Here is a 23,614-nt window from a genome sequence, read left to right on the forward strand (position 1 = left end):
ACCTGGGACCTCTTCGAGAGGAAGTCTGTGATCCAGAGACAAAGGGTTGGATGGACTTTGAGCTCCGTGAGATTGTCGTGCAGAATACGGGGGCAGATAGTATTAACCTCTTGAGGACCATGGGCTTAAACCCCCCTAGTGACCAGGCTATTTTGTTAAAAATTGGTCACTGCAGCTTTAAGGCCAAGCTGCAGGGCCGCACAACACAGCACATAAGTGATTCCCCCCTCCTTTTGTCCCCACCAACAGAGCTCTCTATTGGTGGGGTCTGATCGCCCCTGCAGTGTTTTTTTTTATATATAAATAGTTTTGTTATTTTTTTTTTATTAAATGTGTGTATTTTTTTTTCCCCTCCATCCCTCCCACACCCCAGGCAGCCAATAACGGCGATTGGCTGTCATAGGCTTCAGCCTATGAGAGCCGATCGCTCTCTTGTCCCCCAGGGGGACAGCCGTGTCACACGGCTGTCCCCAGTACAGCGCTGCTTCAGATCGCAGCGCTGTACAGTACAATTAAGCGGCGGTTTTGCCGTTACAGTCTCCCGAGCGGCGATCGCCGCTCGGAGACTGAAGGCGCAATCTTCTGCAAATGTAAGCCCCAGGACTTTACGCCAATCAGCGTTAGGCGGTCCTAAGGCTGCCGCCACGGCCACGCCCATTGGCGTGACGCGGTCGGCAAGTGGTTAAAGGCCAAGCTGAAGTCCAGGAGAAGAATTCTAGCGTATTAGTTCGGCCTGTCGAGGTGGTCAGTGATAAACTCCAGGCAGATGTTAATAGCATTGTCAGTGGACCTGTTTTCCCTGTACACGAACTGGAGAGGGTCCAGTCAGTCTAGAGTAGCGTTTTTGAGCAGCAACAGGACAGCTCTTTCATAGGTCTTCATGACCACTGATGTTAGGGCCACGGGCCTGAAGTTGTTTAGGTCAGAAACCCCTTGCTTTTTCGGGACTGGAATGATGATGGATTCCTTGAAGCAAGTAGGGACTTTCCTTTCGGTGAGGGACCTGGCAAAGATAGAGGTAAAGACGGGGGCCAGCTGATGTGAGCAGGACTTCAGACATGCAGGAGACACGCCATTAGGGCCAGATGCTTTCCTGGCAATCAAGGAAGACAAGAGGTGCAGAACATCGGCCTCGGATACTGTTGGGGAAGGGCATGTGCTCCAGCTAGGTTCAGTGCTCTTAGAGGCAGAGGGGTAGGGAGCAGAAGAAGTTGACTGCCCCCCAGAGGTACCCAGAACCTCAAACCTGCAATAAAGTTACTGAGTTCCTCGGCTAGCTTGGAGCAAGGAGTAGCCTGTTGGGATGGAGGCTTATAGCTGGTGACAGCCTTCAGGCCCATCCAGACTGACCGAGGGTCATTTGAGCGGAGATTGTCCTGAATCCTATCAGCATATGACCGTTTTGCGGCATGCAGTTCCCTGTTGAGGGAGTTCCTTGCTGCCCTGAAGTCCTCCAGGGAGCCAGACTTGTGAGCGGCTTCCTTGCGCTTCTGCAGTTGGCGCAGCTTGTTTGAGAACCACGGTTTGTTGTTAGGGTAAATCTTGAGGTACTTGGTGGGTACACAGGATTCCTCACAGAAGCTGATATAGGATGAGACCGCATCAGCCCACTAATTTAGGTCGGGTGATTCCAGCGCCTTCCAGTCCATACAGTCAACACGCCTGGAATTGGAGCTTGGCTTTGTTAGACCACAGTTTAGTGGACCTCAGCACTGTTTTTGCTATCTCCAGGCGCCGTCTGTAGGTAGGAACCAGATGGATGAGGCAGTGGTCAGAGGAACCGAGACGGCCTTGTAGGTGTCCTTTAGAGGCGTATAACAGTGGTCTAGAGTGCTGGCGTTCCTGGTGGGGCAGACCACGTACTGGAGGTTGCGTGGGAGCTCATGCCGGAGGTTGGCTTTGTTGAAGTCACCCATAATGATAAACAGAGAGTCTGGAAGGGATGTCTCCCACTGCATGATGGTGTCGCTGAGGTCACGCTGAGCAGTTTTAATGTTGGCGTCAGGAGGAATATACACGCCCCCCAGGATGTAGGAAGTGAACTCTTTGAGCGAGTATGAAGGCTTGCAATTAATGAGTAGTAGTTCAAGGTTGGGGGTGCACCTTTTGGCTAGCAATGACGTGCTCTGGCTCCATGCAGAGCTGACATAGTAAAAGATTCCCCCACCTTTCTTTTTCCCCGAAAGGGTAGGATCGAGGTCCGCACGTTTAATGTTGAAGCCCGGGAGGAGGAGGGCGTTGTCTGGGATGTCCTCCTGCAGCCACGTTTCCGTGAAGCAGATGACTGGGGTATTATTGCTTAGCTCCCTCTTGTTACTGAGAAGGCGAAGTTCGTCCAACTTGTTAGGGAGGGAGCGGGCGTTTGCCAGGAGGGCAGACTCTTTTTCCTCAACCTCACAAGGGCTCCCGCGCGGCAACCCCTACGCCGCTGACCTGAATGGACCGGTGGGTCAGAGCTGGTGATTTTTTTGGACGTGGCTCCAGATGGATTTGTAGAGGAGACCACCATCAGGGAGAAGCAGCAGGATTCCCAGAGGGTGAGCTGCGTCCTGGTGTAGGCAGTGCAGGGCATGAGGTGTGGTGAAGGGGGATAATGGACAGCCATTCTGATGTGGGGGGGCAACCTCCAGTGAATACGCAGAATAGCATCGGTGAGGGCACCGATAGACAGAGAGGGCAGCAGGCAGGCAATGGACACCCTCACAGAGGCAAGGTGACAGAGAGGGCAGCAGGCAGGCAAGGTGGCAGAGAGGGCAGCAGGCAGGCAATGGTCGCCCAACACAGGCAAAGAGAAGAGTAGCAGCAGAGTACCTTTGGGGATCCTGAAAGTCACGTGATGTCCAGATGGGGGCCCTTTAACCCAGTCAGGTGATGGCTGGAGGGTGGCCCTTAAAGACCCTGGAGCGGCAGGCCGGCAGCAGCGAAGACCCTGTAAGACCTGGTGCTTCTCCTTGGAGCAGATGGAGACAGCAGCAGCAGGCCTGGCCGAGGCGAGGAGGAGGGAGCAGCAGCTGATGGGCGACCAGTGACGATTAGCAGGGGAGCGGGCGGAGCGGAGCCGCGTAGTGGGAAGGAGCTGCAATGTGCAGACCTAGTCTCCTTCCCTGTAGGTGGCAAGGAAAGTTCAGCAGGGCCGGTTGCTGGCAAGAGGATGTCCCGGTCTCACAGGCGGCAGCAGCAGCGAACGAGAAGGGACCAAGGGAGCCGACATCAGGTGGAAAGGGCCACCCACGTGGTGAGCACGTGGGGGATGATGGCAGTGATGGATGTCCTGGTCTTCACTGGCGGCAGCAACGGCGAACGAGAAGGGACCAAGGGAGCCAACCTCGGATGGCAGGGGCCTCCCACATGGTGGGCACGTGGAGGCTGTCAGCAGTGGAGAGCCAGGGAAGGGGCAAGCAGTGTCGCTCACCTGGGGGTGAAGGGTCCGGCAGCAGGAGGTGGAATGAGGGCTGCAACGGAGGAAGACCGCAGACATCTGTGTCGTTACCCTGGGTCAGGATGTGGCACAGCTGGGAGCGCTGGACGCCGTTCTGTTGTTCAGCTGCTGTTGGATACAGATGGCGGGGGAGGAGGTCACAGAGAACAGTAAGTTAGTCCGCTGGGTTCAGCGGTTCTACATTTACTTAAATCTTGAAGGTTAAACTAATAACTACAGCTACAAAACAACAAAAAAGAAAGAAATTTCAGGAGCCATGTGCCGAGGCAGCCGTCGGTGGCGCCATCTTGGAAACAGACAGATGGTATTGAAAGCTGAATTGAAGTCCAGAAGGAGAATCCTAGTGTATGAGTTATGTCTATCCATATGATTGGTGATGAGCTCCAGGCCAATGTTGATGGTGTAGTTCAGTGGTTCCCAACCTTTTTCAGGTCGTGACACATCACGTCAAACATTCAGATATGCGTGACACGTCACATCACGCCAAACATTCAGATACACGTGACATGTCACATCACGCCAAACATTCAAATATACATTTCACGTATGATAGAAAAATAAGGATAATAATCAGAAAATCAATAAAGAGAGTGCATTTTTCAGAACACACTTGAAAATGAGGGCTAGAGCTTTTCATGAATATGATTGAGGCTGGGAATACACTTAGCAAAATCGCATGCTTTACGCATGTGATTCTGCTAAGTGTGTTCCCAGCCTAAAGCACAATCAAGGGCTACAGAGGCAATCTGCTTCTGTTGCTGGAACAATGGGGGGCTCAGAAACAATCTGCTTCTGCTGCTGGAACAATGGGGGTCTCAGAAACAATCTGTTGATGCTGCTGGTGCAATGGGGGCTGCAGGGACAATCTGCTTCTGCTGCTGGAACAATGGGGGGCTCAGAAACAATCTGTTGCTGCTGGTGCAATGGGGGCTGCAGGGACAATCTGCTTCTGCTGCTGGAACAATGGGGGGCTCAGAAACAATCTGTTGATGCTGCTGGTGCAATGGGGGCTGCAGGGACAATCTGCTTCTGTTGCTGGAACAATGGGGAGCTCAGAAACAGATCTGCAGCGCTGCGCATAGTAGCGCAGATGGCGTGCGATTGTACGCGTTGCGTTCCGTACGCACAGCCATCTGCGCTAAATGATCTGAACGAGGCCTTAGCGTTTGATATTTCTAGTGGGACGCAGCCCTCAGTAGATGGGTAGGGTTATTTTAGTATCTATAAAGCACTGACATCTTCCGCAGTGCTTTTATAGAGTCTTGTCACTAACTGTCCCTCAGAGGAGTTCCCAATGTAATCCCTACCACCATAGTCTAGTGCCCCATACTTGTATGTTTTGGGGATGTGGGAGAAAATCAAAATGCCTGGGAGAAACCCACAAAGACACAGAGAGAACATACAAACTCTGTGCACATAGTGCCCTGGCTGGGAACCGAACATTGGTCATTCAAAATCGTTTTAAAACCTGGCACACACATTCAATTATGATTGGCCAATCACTGAACAAATTTACTCCCCCATGTAGTATGAGGGTTTACCTACACAATCTGCTCATAGTATTCAATATCTGTTAACTATCATACTACGTGAAGGTGGTAAAATTGGAAGAAACTCATGCAATTATATTTCAATGGCGCTTTCACAATGACGCGTTTGAGGTGTGGTGTGATGCATTCTGTCAGTACAATGCACTGCATAGGTGTATATCACAAAAGAGATACGGATTCTGGAACTCAGAAACAGGATTCTTTTATTTAAGCACGGTGCAAAAGCAGGTTACAAAAGGTAAAAAAAGTCTGTGTCAACAGCTGTTTCGCGTGATCCCACGCCTCGTCAGGACACCCAGACCTGCCCAATCCTTATCCTCACCCACCTATATACCTAGACTTAGGGGTGGGCCTACAGCCCTCAGGTAATGGTGACACCATTAACCCATGCAAGGAAGGGCAGTACACACATACAATTCTATTTAGATAAAATCATACTTTTTTACAAAAAGCTGAAATTTCGTTACGATCATTAAACCCCAGGTTGCCCAAGGCATTAGTTTTGGATATCAATAGTGCTTCCTTCTGCAATAATAATTTATCAATCGAACCTCCCCTGGTTAGACTTGAAATTTTAAGTAAGCCTGCCACGTGTAGACAGTTTGCATCACCATTATGTGAACAATTCACATGATCTATCATACGGCGTGCTACCACGCCATTTCCTATAGATCTTTTATGTAGTAAAAATTAGTCCTTGAGTGGCTGAGTGGTCTTCCCTATGTAGAATCTCCCACAGGGGCACCAAACGCAATACACCATGTTCCTGGATCGACAGTTCACACAATCCCTAATCTGCCAGGTGACATCACATATCTGAACCATTTTGCCTTTTCTAATATGTTTGCACGCCACACAGTGGCCACACGGGAAGTTCCCTTCCCATTTTTTTCCACTTAACCAATTTGTATTTCCTTTCTGAATTGGCTTGAGTTCACTATGATCCAGGGTTTTCCTAATAGTATTACCTTATCTTAAAACTAATCCTGGGCGGACTACTTGCTATCTCTTTAAAATGGTCATCTAGTTACAGGAGATGCCAGCGACTGCGTATTGCCTGCTGGATTTGATGAGACATGGGGGTGTAATCAAACACAAAATTGAATCTCCGTTCACCCCTATTTTTGGGGCGTCTAGAGAGTAATTGCGTTCGTGGCACAGACCTAGCTCTCTCCAGAGCCTGATCTATAGATTATTTGAAATACCCTCTCTTAATTAATCGTTCTGTAAGATCAAGGGCCTGGTTTTCAAATTCTTCTGGATCAGAATTATTCCTTTTAAGTCTGAGAAATTGACCATACGGGATGGCATCCTTCACATGTCTGGGATGGTAGCTATCAAAATGCAGGAGACTATTGGTGGCAGTGGTTTTCCTGTAACCCCTAGTGACAAGATGATCACCTTTCACCTCTATCACGAGGTCCAGAAACTCTACCCTTTGATCACCAAAATTAGCGACAAACTCCATGTTGATATCATTGGAGTTGATCCACTTAGTAAAATTCTCAAATTCTCCTTGGCTACCATCCCAGACAATCAGGATGTCATCCACGTATCTTTTCCACAAACATAACGATTTCTTATAGGGGTTAAGGGGGGACCAGATCACATTATCTTCCCAAACAGATAGGAATAAATTAGAATAGGTTGGAGCTACCGGGGTCCCCATGGCTGTCCATGAGAGTTGTCTATACCATTCCCCATTGAATTTGAAAGTATTATGCTCCAATACAAATTTGAGGCACTCACATATATATTCTGCGTACTCTTCAGTTTTCCCGAATTGGTCCATAACGTGGCGCACTGCGCTCAGCCCCTTCCCGTGAGGGATCCTACTATACAGGCTTGCAACATCTATTGTTTCCAGGTGTAGACCACTCCGCCACTCAAAGGACTCAATTACCTGTAGGACATCCATTGTGTCTTGTAAGAGGGATTTCACCGTTCTAAGGCACGGTCTCAGCCTCATATCCAGGAATCTAGACAGCACTTCTGTTAGTGAGCCTACCCCCGAAACGATTGGTCGCCCGGGGGGTTCACCATAGTTTTGTGGACTTTAGGCAGATAATACCATACAGGGAACCTGGAGAACTCCACAAACAAATACTCGCCCATCTTTTTGGACAAAAAGCCAAGCTCTACCCCTCGCCTCAGAAGGCTCCTTAGTCTTGACTTATCTTTTTCAATAGGGTTCCCCCTCAATTTTTCATATGTTGTGGAGTCCCCAAGCTGCCTGTCTGCTTCTGCCACATACATCTGCACAGGAAGGATCACAAGATTACCTCCTTTGTCCGCAGGCTTATAAATTAAGTCACTGCGGGATTTTAACCAATTTAAGGCACATTTTTCGCCTTCTGTTATATTGGGCTGTTCCACAGGATAAATACAGGCCCTGACCCCATTCAAAACCTCTCTCTGGAACACATCCAAAGGGCTGCCAGGGGAGACAGGTGGGGCGAAAGTAGACCCACGAAGGCGAGTGAAATCACCACCTCCGCGGGTCCCCTCCACCCCACCCCTTCCCCACTCTCCACAAGCAACCCCTCAAGTATGGCCAGTGCCTCCTCATCCCGGGGACTCAGCTCAAATTATGGGCTAAACCCTAAAGTACCAATCTCAACTTCACATTTTTATTTGCTTCAGCATATTTATTTGAGAAAAACCTGTGCACAATTATTTTGTGTATAGCTTCATTAAGATCCACTTCAAAAGTGCTGATATGAAATTTTCCTGTGAGACAATAATTTAAACCTTTTGACAATACAGATATACATTCTTGTGACAATTCAACTTCAGAAAGATTGATTACTTTCAAATCCTGTGTATTATCAGAGGATTGGCCAGATGGACATTCTATGATCTCAGGGATAGGGGCCTCCCCCACTATTTTCTGATCCCCTTACACTGCACAGTTTTCCTTTTTTTGGGATTGTGAACCTCTCCTCCCCCCCCCCCCCCCCCTCTCCTCTTCCTACATCTAAAGGGCGCTGGCCTACTCCTCCCCGTGCTCCATAACCAGCCTCATCCTCAGTTTGACCATTTTCAGATCCAGAGTCAGTAGTCCCAACTCCTCCCTTAGGCTTAGGCACTACATAGATGTGGAGCAAGTATAAGTCAATAGACTGTATACTGCACTGTATTGCATCAAAACATGCATTGTGACTTTCCACTATTGTTCAGTTGCAAACCTATTTTTTCTGGGTGTGAAAGTAGCCTTAAAGGGAACCAGAGAAAAACGTAAAAAAAAAAAAAAAAAAGAAAAAGCTTTTATACATACCTGGGGCTTCTTCCAGCCCCATGAGCCTGGATTGCTCCCACGCCGCCATCCTCCGCTTCCTGGATCGGCGGTACCGGGTCCCGTCACTTCCGGCGGACGCGGCCAATTGTCCGCATCACAGGGGCTCCCTCCATACCCGTACGCATGCGGCTGCGCAGTAAGCAGCCTCACGCGTACGTATATGGAGGGAGCCCCGTGTGATGCGGACAATTGGCCGCGTCTGCCGGCCGACTGGCGGCCATGACGGGACCCGGTACCGGCGGATCCAGGCAGCAAAGGACGGCGGCGTGGGAGCGATCCGTGCATATGGGGCTGGAGGACGCCCCAGGTATGTATAGAATCTTTTTCCTGGAGCCTCTGGTTCCCTTTAATGCGGACCCAAACCAAACAATTTTTTAATTCAAAATATTTAGTTGCACCACTCTGATACATGAAAAGAAAAATAAACACTCCTTCGAGCCTACAAGTATTTCAGTGCATGCTTTTCACCCTTCTCTTTTCATAACTAGGGTTATACAGGTGGCAGCCATTAGCAATTCCTCCTTTGCCGGACACCATCTACTCCACCAGTCTGGCGGATTTTGTCCCGGCAATATGAAAGGAAGGGAGGGGTTCCTCCAATAAATGTAAAATATTTTATATTTGTCATCATGCAGCTGAAAAAAGGCTGCTATTTATTAATATAATTTAGAAAATAGATTTTATTTCTGAAATCTTGTATTTTTGATTTGGGTCCACTGTAAAAGACTACATGCTTTTGTGCTCTCATGTGTGCGCAGTGGCTGTCACTATTGACACTGCCATCCCACTGCCTGGCCTTCACACATATATTTGCTAAATCTACATGCCACTTTTCATCTGGCCGCTGTGATGGTCGAGCATGTATTGGAAAACGCGCAGACATGTAATGTTTCTCTAGTCAGCTCAAAAGTGTGATTGCAGCAGCACTAATGTACAGTTCCGTCACCTCAGTAAATTAGGCTTATGGTGTCAGAGCTTGAACTGATCATGTGTAACCGTTTATATGATAGACAAGACACATATGCACCTTTTTAGCAATTCCTCCGCATTTATTTATTGTTATGTTTTACCACACAGGAGAAGTATGCTCACCAAATGAGATATGCACATTATGGATCAAATAAATCTGCATCTGTAAACCTGCACCTGAGAAGGCAGGAGATGTAATGATTAAAAACAAAAAAAAATTCTGTCAAACCTTGCCTCAAACCTGCAAGAGAACGTTAGGATAAATGAGTTCTAATTAGGAAGGTGAGTATGATTATATGGCAAGAGAAAGCAAAGAAACCATTTCATTCAATCATACGTCAGGCTGATTTAAACATAAAAACCTGAAGCAGTCCACTTTGTTGCTAGGAAACACTGCTTCTTTACAGCAATCTGAATCAAATTGTCCACTATTCATTATCGCTGCTATTCACTGGCGTTTATTATGCTTGAGACTGGACGTTACTGTCGTAGAGCTGGATATTACCTACCATTTATGACAGCCTATTTTCATAAGTAAAAGTAACAGACTGCTTATATACTATATTACAGGCAATTCCACAGATAGGAAAATAATGATTATAAATACGTCCCTAAATTAATTAACACAAATTGGAAACTTGGCTGCAGGAGCTGTAAAAGCTGTTCAATCTGTCCCTGGGAGAGAGCTGCACACCCACACACAGGAACAAGCACTGCAAGTTGCTTATAGCACGCTCCATCTTCTGCTACATTTTCTCATATACAATGAACAAGGAATGCAAACATAAACTTGAGAAACTTCTAAGATGTTACATTATTATTATTATTATTATTTTTTATTTATATAGCGCCAGCATCTTCCGTAGCGCTGTACATAATACAAACAAATAATGGGGAACAAATATACATAAGAAATACAAGACACTGTACAGTCATGACATTGAATAGATTAAATACAGATACATACATAATTGATATGTAGTTGGTACATGTACATATGTTAAAGTAACAGCAGTATGAGAAACACTAGGAGGAGGTCCCTGCCCTTGCGGGCCTACAATCTAGAGCAGGGGTCAGGAACCTTTTTGTCTAAGAGAGCCATAAACGCCACATATTTTAAAATGTAATTCCGTGAGAGCCATACAATATGTTTCAAACTGGGACATTAGAGCTCACGTCCCTGTTGTCATGGTGATATGTATACAGTTGATTCGCTGGGCAACGGAAGTGTCAAACACATATTCAGCTTCTCTTGGGTTTCAGCAACATCAGCAATTTCCCTGAGAGCCAGGCAGGAGAAATACCGACTAACAGCTTGTACAATTACCTAACTGACTTGGGGGCTTGATTCACTTTGTAGGAGGAGATCCCCGCACTTTGGCCCAATAGACTGCCTGTCAAGTGACAGGCAGCCTATTGGGCCCATCAAATTGTGGGGATCTCGTCCTACAAAGTCACTGGACCTGACAGGGTCCAGAGTGGGACAATGGGAGCAGCTGTTCATTTTGGGGTAGCACAAGTAAGTTAATAGTGCATGCTACAGCAGTAGCGTACACTAATTTGAAAATTTTACCTGCGCTGCCACACTAAGCTACACTGCTTGAGCAGTGTAACTTAGTGAATAAGCCCCTACGAATTTGTATGAGAGCCAGATGTAGCCATCAAAAGAGCCACATCTGGCTCCCGAGCCATAGGTTCCCTACCCCTGATCTAGAGGGTAGTGGGAAGGAAACAAAAGGGAAGGAAACACAAGGATTAGTGGGTGAGCCATTGTGCCTTCAGTGCTGCCTATAGCAAATTATAGGCTTGTCTGAACAGGTGTGTTTTCAGAGTACGTTTGAAGGTTTCCAGACTCGTGGCATGACGAACCGGCTGAGGGAGGGAGTTCCAAAGGAGAGGGACAGCCCGTGAGAAGTCTTGGATGCGAGAGTGAGAGGAGGTGACTAGGCTGGAGGAAAAAAGGGTCTCCTGTGAGGAACGAAGGGTCCGGGCGGGGAGGTATCTGGAGATTAAAGAGGAAATGTATGGAGGCGATAGCTTGTGTAGAGCTTTGTATGCAAGTGTGAGAAGTTTAAACTGGATCCTTTGGGCAACTGGTAGCAAATGGAGGGATTGGCAGAGAGGGGCTGCCTCAGAGGATCTAGAAGAGAGGTGGATGAGACGGGCCGCAGAGTTTAATAGGGATTGGAGAGGTGCCAGTCTGCTTTTTGGTAGACTACATGCAAATATTTTTACTGCAACTCAATTTGCAATACTTTAATAGAATCAGAGATTTAAACTGCACATTCAAGTACCCCTGATCAAAGTTAAAAAAAATGAATGAAGTCTATGGTAGGCTAGATTAGCTGCTTCCTGGCATGATTCAGAACTGTGCAGGTTCGGTTCCACATTGCAGGTTCATAGCAAAAGCAAGCGCTTATTATTTAGCACATTCTTTCACTGTGCATGCGCAGTTCTATACTTGCATCTGTCCAGTTCAGAATAGCTCTGCGCTGCTTGGAGAAACTTCTGGTAGGCATGAGAGCTTCAAGGACAAAGGAACTGGGGGGACCCCCGCAGACAACAAGCAGCATCAGGACACTAAGGAAGAGGTACCGTATATATTCAAATATAAGTCGACTCCAATATTTGACCCTCTTAAACTAGAATTTTTTATTGACTCAAGTACAAGTCTACCTAGCAAAGTTAATGGCTGCACTTGGGGACCAGGAAGAATTATAGCTGCCGTTGTGGACCAGGAGGGGTTAAAGCAGACCCAAACCAAACATTTTTTTAATTCAAACTATTCAATTGCACCATTCTGACACATACAAAGATAAATAAACACTCATTCAAGCCTATGAGCATTTCAGTGCATGCTTTTCACCCTCCTCTTTGCATAACTAGGGTTATACAGGTGGCAGCCATTAGCAATTCCTCCATTGCCGGACACATCTACTCCACCAGTCTGCCGGATTCTGTCCTGGCAATTTGAAAGGAAAGGAGGGGTTCCTCCAATAAATGTAAAATATTTTATATTTGTCATCATGCAGCCGAAAAAAAGGCTGCTATTTATTATTATAATTTAGAAAATAGATTTTATTTCTGAAATCTTGTATTTTTAATTTGGGTCCACCTTAACTGCATCCCAGTATCTTCCCCCTGCCCCTTTCCTTGATTGTTGTGGCCATGAATTTCAGACCTGTGTTTTCTTGGCATTTCCTTTATCAAACAGCAATGTCATTAACAGTACACTCATTACTCTGTGCTCATTGTTGCTTGTGGTAATCTAGCCCACCACGGTCTTTATTCAATTGTTTTTTCCCCAGTTCAGGGTCATTTAAATTTACAGGAAATAAAAATGACTTTTCCACTACAACAGGCTGCAGACTATGGTTGTGCAAAATGAGAAAATGATTTAAATTGTGCCTCCTTGCAGCCAAACCATGACAACAGAACTCTGTTTCCTGATGGGAATTTTTAAATTGGCTTACTGGTGCACACAAAAAAGTTACAATGCTATTTTCTTAAATAACTGTACCTACTAATTCACTATGTTAACATACCTCTTTACCTTTCAGGGCTCTACAGGAGCTGCACTGCAGATTGATTTGTCCTTCACTTTTGCACAAGCTGTAGAAAATATTCAGTAGAAAGAACAAATTGAACCATAACCCAATACAAAAACACATGCATACACATATTCTCACAGAATTACTGTTTGTTCATTGACCTGAGAAAGTGGGAAATGACCCGTTAAAAAAAGTAGTCTTGTACAGTGTTGGACTGGGAGCTGGAAAGGCTGAGGAAATCCACTTGCTGGCCAAGCAGCAGTAATCAGGTGTTGTTGCTCACAGTGAAGACTTGCTGCAGGTTTCTATTGGGAGTGATAATACAGCGTTACTGCTGCTTGGCCAGCAGGAGGATTTCCTCAGTTTTTCCACCTCCCAGTCTGACACTGGTCTTGTATCTATATTGTGCTACTAAAATCAGAGCCAAGAAAGTTGGTGAATCATCTGAGAGGAAAGCCAACGCTTAGCCTCTCTCTCTGAAACTGTTTTAATGGTTTTATTATTTTGGGCACCTCCAATCCATATTCATTAATATGAGAGGGCATTTATGTGCTATCTGTCTATTCCAGTCAGAGCTGGAAAATAATTTCCCTTCTCTAATCTTTTCCCAGAACCCTTGGCCATAACCATAGTGGTAAAATTGAAAAACACCCACAACAACTGAAACATTTACTGTATATAAAATAAAATGCAAGCGCCAACTTATGGTTTCTCACTGTCACCGCCATTTGTTTATCAATTGAGCCTTTAGAGGTTCTTAGATCCCGGAGTCAGGGGTGGCTTCTTTCTCCTCTGCTGTCTTTCTTTAATTGATAGAACAGCAGTGGACTCCATTGTTCAGGACTTGCTTGATGTACATCTCTGTACTCACATCCATTGACTACATCCACCGGCATGCATTGCGACAGTCACGGACTCGCAACTTCGCCATACTTACCGGAGGGGGAAGCCTCTGGATCCTAACGAGGCTTCCCCCGTCTTCCTCTGTCCCTCCGTTCAAGTGCCAGGGTCCCCCGAGGTGCCGCGAGGTAAACATTTACCTACCGTGATCCTGCGCAAGCGCACTAGTCGCTCTTCATTTGGGTTAAGGCAGAAATTGCTGAGTCCGATCGTTCAGCTCTACTGCATAGGCGCGAGTTCTTTTGTGCCTGCGCAGTAGAGCGGATCAGGCTTAGCTATTTCCGCCTAGCCTGAACGAAGAGCCGCTACTGCGCCTATTCCCTAAAGCTACAGGGGAGGGGGAAGCCTAATTGGGACCCTGAGGCTTCCCCCTCCCAAGGTAAGTACCCCCCAGAGAGCTTTTTTTAAAGTACAGAGTCTCTTTAACCTCCCTGGCGGTAAGCCCGTGCTGAGCACGGGCTATGCCGCCGGGAGGCACCGCTCAGGCCCCGCTGGGCCGATTTGCATAATTTTTTTTTTTGCTGCACGCAGCTAGCACTTTGCTAGCTGCATGCAGTGCCCGATCGCCGATGCTACCCGCCGATCCGCCGCTATACGCGTCGCCGCAGCCGCCCCCCCCTTTCCCCCAGACCCTGTGCGCTGCCTGGCCAATCAGTGCCAGGCAAGCGCTGTGGGGTGGATCGGAGTCCCCCTTGACGTCATGACGTCGGTGACGTCATCCCGCCCTGTCGCCATGGCGACGGGGGAAACCCTCCAGGAGATCCCGTTCTTTGAACGGGATCTCTTGATCTCCGATCGCCGGCGGCGATCGGAGGGGCTGGGGGGATGCCGCTGAGCAACGGCTATCATGTAGCGAGACCTCGTCTCGCTACATCAAGAAAAAAAAAAAAAAAAAAACGTATTTGCTGCCCCCTGGCGGATTTTGACAAACCGCCAGGAGGGTTAAAGAGGAACTCCAGCCTAAACAAACATACTAGTTACATTAATTATGTTAATTAAAATAGATAGGTAATATAATCTCTTACCCACCCTGTTTTAAAAGAACAGGCAAATGTTTGATTTCATGATGGCAGCCATCTTTTTGGTTGAAAGGAGGTGACCGGGAGCATGAGACACAGTTCTAACTGTCCTGTGTCCTGAGCACCTCTCCCAGTTGCTAGGCAATGTGAATAACAACATAGGAAATCCCATCATGCTCTGCACAGCATCAGGGAAAAAAAGCCCGGGCTTTTTTTCTTTGATGGGTGGAGCTTAGATAAAAATGCAGCTAAAAATGATGCTTTGGTAAGAAAAACAAAGTTCTGATGCTGTGAAACTGTTAAAGAAACACGAAGCCTTTTCAGTTCTGTTAAGTAGATTTTTAGTCCAGAGGTTCACTTTAAGAATAGCTCTGTGGTGACTCCTGCAGGTATTACTGTAGGTATCTTCCTGATTTGCCTATGTTAAAAATGGCCTGATGGATGATGTCAAAGATTGGCTAAAATGCCTGTAAACACTTGTACTGATTTGCACAGCAGTTGGAAGATGCCGTAGAAACAGAATCTGGACCTGGCCATTATATAGTGTTTCATTTCTTGAATTATTTGTGGACCTCTTGCAAACATATTATTAGTGGAGGTGGGGACAGGGCAGGGGAGTGTGACCAGCTGTTTTTTGAGAGTGGGGAATTGCAGGAAATGTCTGGTTCTGTGAAACCATATACAGGTAGTCCCCAGTTAACGAACGAGATAGGGACTCGTAGGTTCGTTCTTAACCTGAACCCGTTCTTAAGTCGGAACACTGTGCCATCTTTGTCCCCTGTGCATCCAGTGTCCCCCTCTGTGTCATCTCTGTCCCCCTCTGTGTCTCCTTGGTCTCCCTTGTACCTCCTTAGGTCTCCCTTGTGCCTCCTTGTGTCTCCCTTGTGCCCTGTTATGCCTCCCTGCTGTGCCTCTTGTGCTGCTCAAGCCGCAACATCTCACATGTTCCAGGGCAGTCACTTTAATCAGCAATGTCCTCTCTCCGTTTACAGTTCCCCCTAGAGGCTTCGCTTGTGTTACATAATGATGCAATCAAGAGGAGCCGCTAGGCGGAGCTGTGAATGGAGAGAGGACCCCGCTGATTGATGCAAGCCGCCGCCAGGAATAGGTGAGAAATATTGCAGCTTCCGCTGTGCCTATTCTGCTAAGCCCCAGACTTCGTAGCGCCATCTCGAGCTCGTATTGGCAGGTCGTTCATAAGTTGGGTGTTCATAAGTCGGGGACTACCTGTATAGATCTTATGAATGTTTCTAGGGAGGAACCTTGTGTTAGGTTTAGAGTACTTTCAATAGAATGTATTAGGCATACTGTGAAGTTTTAGTTTTCCATGGAATGTAAAACATTCTTTTTATAATGTGTAATTACATGCATTGGACTTAAAACAATCCAAAAAATTAAAACAGGGCAGCACTGAAATGACCAGGATGTGCGCGCATGCAAGGACTCAACTGTGTTTCAACGGGACATTGCACACTGTCCACTTTGATCCAGTACAGCTTTTTTGCATAAAAAATTGCTTTATTGTATTTGATGCAAAAGTAGTACAAAAGTTACATAAAATCCTGCTCAAGTGGCTACAGCCCGCTGTTTCAAGCCTCCCTGGCTCTTGCTTTCCTTTATAGGGGATGGTTGTGATGCGTATTTCCGCGTATGGCGTCTGCGTCACCTTGGCAACACTATTTAGTTTCAGTGCTATTGGCCATGATGAATTTACGGTGTTTGCTGGTTGCCGTGGTAACTATGGATAGCGGCTTGTTGTAGAGCGGCGTCCCAGCCGCCCAAGGAGAGATAGTGTTGACTTCTATCCCTGTAAGTGCCGCACATCCCCTAAGTATGGATATATGCTCATTATGTGAATTACCAGCATTGTAAGCAGTTTCCTGATTGATGGATCCATATTTTCAAAGGCTGGGTAAGAATTGAGGGTGTGGCCTCTTGGCCGTTTCTGGATTGTTCCCCATCAGGTCTGCGTATTTGCATACTGCACTTTCATTGGGTGATGCAGGCTAGTTGTGCACTACATAAGATGGTGTTGTTGCATACTTGGTTGTGCTGCGTGGCATGAACAAGAGCCAGGGAGGCTCGAAACAGCTCGGTTTGTGGTGGAAGGGGTGCCTAAACATCCTGGAGGTGGAGATAGGGGGAAGGTGCTGTTACAGTGTGAGGCTAAGTGGATTAGCAAATTGAACTGTGTACAACCCAATGGTCTTAATGAAAACCTGAGTTTGAAGTGTTTTCTAGAATGTGCTCTTCTCTAGGTTGAATTGATGGCACAGAGTGTCTGAAACAGGACTGTATCAAGATTGGTATCATTAATATTGGATATTGTAAAAATGGTTGTGATGTAGTGATCTGGGTGACCTATTCCTCAGTAGTCAACTGGGGTAGACACCAGCGGTGTAGTTCCACAGAAGGAATTTGTTATATTATGATTTAGAGATTGTTATGTATATTGATGTTGAGCATGTGACTGTGAATTTCTGTGGGTGGGTATTTAGGTGTTACTGGTGATGGGTGTGGCACACCTGAGGAAGGGCTCTGCCCGAAACGTTGTGTGCCTCTGTATGCTGCTAATACTGTGATTTACTGAAGCCAATTGTGTGCCGTCTCCGTTTGTGCTATTAGGCATGATAAGAGGGGTCTGTGGCCACTTATGCAGCATTTTATGTAACCTTTGTACTACTTTCGCATCAAATACAATAAAGCACATTTTTATGTAAAAGAGCCGTGCTGGATTGAAGTGGACATTGTACTTAAAACAAACCCTTTGCTGTAAATTTTTGCTCTAGATTTTTAGATAGCCCTTGCCACCACTTCTACTTGTTACCTAACTCTGATGCAAAGGGTTTGTCATTACTGCTCCTGTCCCATATTTTTGTGGGATGCAGATGTTGGATGCAAAAGGCAGCCCCAGTTTTTGGTCATTGGTTTCTTCTCTGAAAAGGGCTCAGTGTCCTATGTCAAGGCAAGTCTGTAGCTTTTTACTGCTTCACTTGGTCACTGCTTAATTGTGAAATAATGTAGTTTGAAGTTTTTTAATTTGTGTCATGTTTTAATCCATATAATTGAATGACATGAATCTCAGCGTAATTAGAATTTCCCAGCAACACTAGATGGGCAAAGCACGTTAAGTGGAAGGGGTTCAACAAGTAAGAAAATGCTTGGAAACCTGTGAAAAATGTTCATGGCGGAAGTCTAATCAGAGCATATTAACACTTTCAATCTAAAGCCACTCAAAAGGTATTTTGTAAACAAGGTTCAGGTCCGAACCTTTAACTAAGGAATATCAGAGACCATAGCAATTAATCGAGTGTGCCAAACAACGCATTGTAACGTGTGCCTTTGATCACCGATTTAGTCAGAAGTGTTCGAGGCACAGTATCTGTCTTTGTGATGCACAGTATTTCTGTGAGACAGCTGTTCCATTGTGTATATGCTAACTTAAAACTCTAATAAAACTTTTGAAATAGAAAAACTTCTCCAGGGAGAAAACTCAAGAGAAAAGTTAACTGAAATCAAGGCCATTACCTGCCTCTTTTAAGAGATCCAAAATAACATCTGTTGATCCTGTTCTTCTGCTCTGTTGTACTTACTAAATAAATAAATTTTGGCTTTGTTGTCTTCATTAAAGAGTAACTGTTAGGCATAAAATACACAATAACTTCTCTATTGCAGGGTGATATATTAGTGGAAAGGATGCTAATCAGGCAATTGAAAAGTTTAAAATCATCCTTACTTTTTTTTTCATGTGGAGTTTCTCTCCCCATGCCCCCAAGCTCTAAGATCGTACGCAGACGCAAAAGAGAAGTGACAGGCATGCTGAATCAGTCTGATTGGCTGATGCCTCTGTCACTCACGTCTCTCCTCTTTGATTGGCCGCCTTGGTCTCCCCTTCTCTCTGGTGGTCCAGCCGCTGTTCGAGCACAGGGAGGGGGGCCAGAGGCTATCTCCTGTCACTGTCCTCTGTCCCCCTCCTCCATTGGCATGTCCGTTTCCCCCCTCTGCCCTTTTGCTGCCTGCTGCCTCCGCATTCTCTCTCTTCCCTGCACTGAACATCGGGGAGGGATAAAAGTGGCGCACACAGAGTCACTGAATAATGGTTCCAGGCGCTGCAGTATCCTTCTATACTCTCTGCACTACTGCCGGCGGTAGTGCAGAGAACAGATGGACACAGCAGCGCTTGGATCCATTAGTAGGTGAGTCTGTGGCTGCTGCGTTTATTCCTCCCCGCTGTGCACAGAATCAGTGTGGGGAGGAGGGGGATGCGTAGGGGGGGGGGGGGAAGAAGGATCCAGCCAGAGCACACAAGATGGCCCCTGCCGGCAACAGGAGTCATCTAATTTTACATTACACAAAACACATAAATCAAAACGTGGACACAACAATATATCTATTATGTAAGTAGAGCAAGTATTTATCTACTTACATATGTGTTTGGCGGTGGGGGGCATTTTATAGCTAATAGTTTCTCTTTCAAGAGGAACAGTCGCGAAAATCTTAAAATGTAAAACACATACAAATAAGAAGTACATTTCTCCCAGAGTTAAATGAGCCATAAATTACTTTTCTCCTATGTTGCTGTCACTTAAAGTAGATAGTAGAAATCTGACATTACCGACAGATTTTGGACTAGTCCATCTTCTCATGGGGGGTTCTCAGGGTTTTCTTTATTTTTAAAAGCACTTAGTGAATACCAGTTGCTCCATCCAACTGCCAAAACAATGTGCAGCGAGCAGGGAGGCTGGCCAGCATCTTTGCATTAATCATTTTGAAGGAAGTCTTCATAAATAATAAAGGCTATGCTGAGTATCCCCCATGAAAAGATGGACTAGCTTAAAACCAACTGGCATTCACTAAGTGCTTTTAAAAATAAAGAAAACCCTGAGAACCCCCCATGAGAAGATGGACTAGTCCAAAATTTGTCGGTAATGTCAGATTTCTACTACCTACTGTAAGTGACACCAACATAGGAGAAATGTAATTTATGGCTCATTTTACTCTGGGAGAAATGTACTTCTTATTTGTATGTGTTTTAAATTTTAAGATTTTCGCGACAGTTCCTCTTTAACCACTAATCTACAGGGGTGTAGATATACGTCTATTGCCGGGAACAGCAGCCGCTTACTCCCGCGTGGGTTCTCGCCGTTGCCCGTTAGCCTGGAGATCAGTGAATCATAGATCCCATTCACTGATCTAAATGCTGATGTCAATGATCGCCGGCATCAATGAGATGCCTGCAGTCAGTTTAACAAACTGAGTTACACTTGTACGCATTACTTGCTGTTCACGTACTATTAGTAGGTGGCAGGAAGAAATTGCTTGAGGACATCTTGTGGCCAAATAGTAAAATTACACCTACTGTTTAAAATAAAAAGACATATTTTCTATTAAAATCAACCCCTTACCCCCCTCACTCTCCATTAATTCCTCAAATAAAAATGTTGCATATGTATATATGTACATATGTATATATGGAAAAAAAAACTAAAAATATATATATAGTTACCTTAGGGACTGAACGGTTTTTTTTTAATTTGTATGTCATGGGGGTATATTACGTTTATTTTTTACAATTATGGGCTTTTAATTAGTGAAGGACACAAAACAGAAAAAATAAACCTTTATTTCCAAGTAAAATAATGTCACCATACATTGTACTAGGGAGATATTTTAAAGGTTGCAATAAATGGGACAAATGGGCAAATAAAATGTGTGAGTTTTATCCACAGTAGAACGTTTCATTTCAAAATCTATAATGGTCGAACATTGAGAAATAATGAATTTTTTCATTTTTTTTTCTTATTAATCCCAACAAAATGCATTTAGAATAAAATAATTCTTAGCAAAATGTACCACCCAAAGAAAGCCTAATTGGTGGCAAAAACAAACAAAACATTTTGCAAATTGTACTCACCTGCCATCATCACATTCATGTTTCTTTGCCTTTACTCCAGTCTACTGCATGGGAAAAGCCCTGGTATACGGATTGGTGCCCCAGCAGAAGTATCAGGCTAACATTGGATTGCAATAGACCAATGACAATCCTCCCTAGTTTGAAGGAGGATTCCCATCAGTCTATTCCAATCCAATGGGGAGCATCAATGCTTTTGCTGGGGCTCTAATCCATATACCAGCACCTCTCCCATGTAGTGGACTGGAGCGGCAGTGTCAGTGGGAGCAGAAAAACACAAATGTGACGGTAACAGGTACTATATACTGAACAGGTGCCAACATGGAACAGAATGGGAACAACAGATAAAAAAACAGGAATGGGCTTTCGAGTATGCAACTAAAATTAAAATATCAGTTTTTTTATACTGTATAGTGTGAATGGGGCATACCATAATCCCTTTCCACTCAATCCAAAACCATATTTTCTGGCACCTTGCATTGTACTGAGCAGTGGCCAGAAACAGAGTCTGCTACCACAGTGTCTTCACCAACAGCGCAGGGAGTCAGTGGCTGTCATCCTCTCAGCAGCTTGTGACACAGGAAGTACTGAAGGACCTCCTGGAAGGCGAGAAGGGTGCATTATTCTACCCACATCAAATACCATAACATTAACCAATTGCTTATTAATAACAGTAAGGAACCAGTACCTGAGGATGAAGAATGTTTAAAGAACTTAGATAAAATATGATTGGTTTTCACAGTTTTTACAGCTGTACAAGTGCTCTGAGCTCTTTCCATACATCTAGTGATATATATATATATATAATACAGCTCACATCAATAAAAGGATTTCACGTGTACATTTTCACAGTGTGAAATTTTAGGAACAAAGCATGACAACTAAATCATAGATATATTGTTCCCGTTGCTATGCAACACTCTTTCTTTTACCTTTGAGAGAGTTTTCAACCCTTCATTTTGCTCACGTAAAAAAGTCAAGGGTGTCCTGATGTAGTACATAAAAAGACGTATTTAATCCCACAAAACATACTCCGTATCTGTCACCTACGCAAAGAACCATTATTTTGTTTTCTGTATGGTAAGCCTAAGTAAATTGAGGTTGAATGTGTCAATTATTTCCTCAGCAAACAAGTATAATACATAATAATAATGATCCTGTATTCCTGTATGAATATATCTTGGGTCACATGAAAGTATAAAGTATATAGTAAAATGAATGACATGAAATATATTGTATGTAATGTTTCAATCTTTTAATTGATTCAAGCACCACTGTATGTTTCATCAATAATCAACCATAATTGCAAAGCTAAAGTACAGTGGTTCTTGTTAGAGCCTAGGAAAGAAGCTGTAGAAGTACAGCTTCCTAAAGGCGTACATTAAAATGGGCCCCACAGAGATTTGAACGCTGGAGATATTTAAAAGTTGAATATCGGTAAATTACCGATATTCTACTATGATCAGTGAGTAATCTCGAAAGTATAATATCGGTAATCTACAGAAAATTTAACATGGCCTAATCCAACCTGACTCTTACATGATGTAGAAGCTTGAACAGAGGAGCCAAAATAGGATACAACAGTAGAGGCGCTTGACTGTATACCAGACCCTTACTAGTTTGCTCTCCTAGATTTGTCTGATGAAGCAGGATTGTGCCTTTGAAACGTGTTGCAATTTGGAGTATGTATTAACCACTTAAGGACCAAGCTATGCTGCACTGATCTGTGTTGCGTGGGCTCTCCAGCCCACAGCACAGATCGTGTAATAGCCAGGGCGACCAGACTTCCCCCCTTTTTTCCCCACTAGGGGGATGTCCTGCTGAGGGGGGGGGTCTGATTGCCACCGGTTACCTGCATATTGCGGGGGGGGGGGGGCTCCTCAAGGCTCACCTTCGCAGCGATTCCCAGCCTCCCTGTACTTCCCTCCCTCCCCTCCTTTCCTATGGGCAGCACAGGACGGCGATCCGTCCTGCACTGCCTCTGATAGGCTTCAGCCTATCAGATGCCGGCTAACCCCCGGCGAATCAGAGGCTGGGGATCGCTGATCGCTGTGCAGCAGCGCCGTATGATGTAAACAGCGGGGATTTCTTCCCCGCGTGTTTACATTTAGCCTGTGAGCCACGATCGGAGGCTCGCAGGCTGTTCACGGAGACACCCTCCGTGAACTGACATCGAAAGGCCGCTCGTTCATGGGAAACCACTTGCGACCTGCCGACGCCTATCGGCGTTAGGCGGTCGTTAAGTGGTTAAATGCAATTTTTTTGTATGAAATAACAGAATTGTGTCTGTTTGGTCTATTGGGGAGGTAAGTCCACCACTACTTCCTCTTTTAAACGGTTTTTAACACTGTTTTATTCTATTTTGGTGCGTCTGTTCAAGCTTCTACACCATAGTCTAGTCCACCCCAGGTGGATGGATGTAACCCCTTTTTTCCTGTCTACAGAGAGAGACTTCTTAAAGTGGTTGACAGAGGAAACTTCGGTGGCGGCGTTGGAAGCTGGAGATGTACTCTGCACCCGCTCTCTCTCGTGTTTGCTTTTTGGGGTGAGAAGACATCCACACCTGTTTCGGCTAGTGGGGGGGTCAAGACACCCACACCTGTTTATGGGGGGAGAAGATAATCGCACAAGCTCCTGCTGGGGGCGGGGGGAGAGCTGACAGGGGACAGCATCTGGCGGTGATCTCCCGGTGGGAGGGGGTGCGGGCTGTGGCTGAGTGACCCTGCTGCTTCCAAGCCAGGCCGATTGTAAAGGGGCAGCTGCGGACATCTAGGGGTCTTCCAACAAATCCAGCCCTGCATGCCTGGCAACCCATGGATGAACAGAGGCGTGCACGGGCGTAGGGCCCGAGGTCGCAGCGGTCGACTGGGCCCGGCTCCTGCAGCCTGAGGGGAGGGGCCCGGGGCTCCCCGTCTGCGCGTGTGTTTATACTGGCAGCGGCGGCACTTAATACGTCGGAACGCTCCCGGCTGACTCC

The 23,614-nt window shown here is 45.7% G+C and overlaps 1 long non-coding RNA gene across 1 annotated transcript in view; it reads right to left on the reverse strand.

The window, feature by feature from the left end:
• Positions 1 to 9,416: 9,416 nt before the first annotated feature.
• LOC137544196 (uncharacterized) overlaps positions 9,417 to 23,614 on the reverse strand; it is a 34,899-nt gene continuing 20,701 nt past the window's right edge. Inside the window, exons 2-4 of the long non-coding RNA XR_011025777.1 lie at positions 21,068 to 21,236; positions 12,802 to 12,868; positions 9,417 to 9,497 (exon numbers count right to left, since the gene is read on the reverse strand). This is a non-coding gene — a long non-coding RNA (uncharacterized lncRNA). The remainder of the gene's footprint in view (positions 9,498 to 12,801; positions 12,869 to 21,067; positions 21,237 to 23,614) is intronic.

This window comes from Hyperolius riggenbachi, chromosome 2 (assembly GCF_040937935.1).
Source record: "Hyperolius riggenbachi isolate aHypRig1 chromosome 2, aHypRig1.pri, whole genome shotgun sequence".
In the NCBI taxonomy this organism is placed as follows: domain Eukaryota; kingdom Metazoa; phylum Chordata; class Amphibia; order Anura; family Hyperoliidae; genus Hyperolius; species Hyperolius riggenbachi.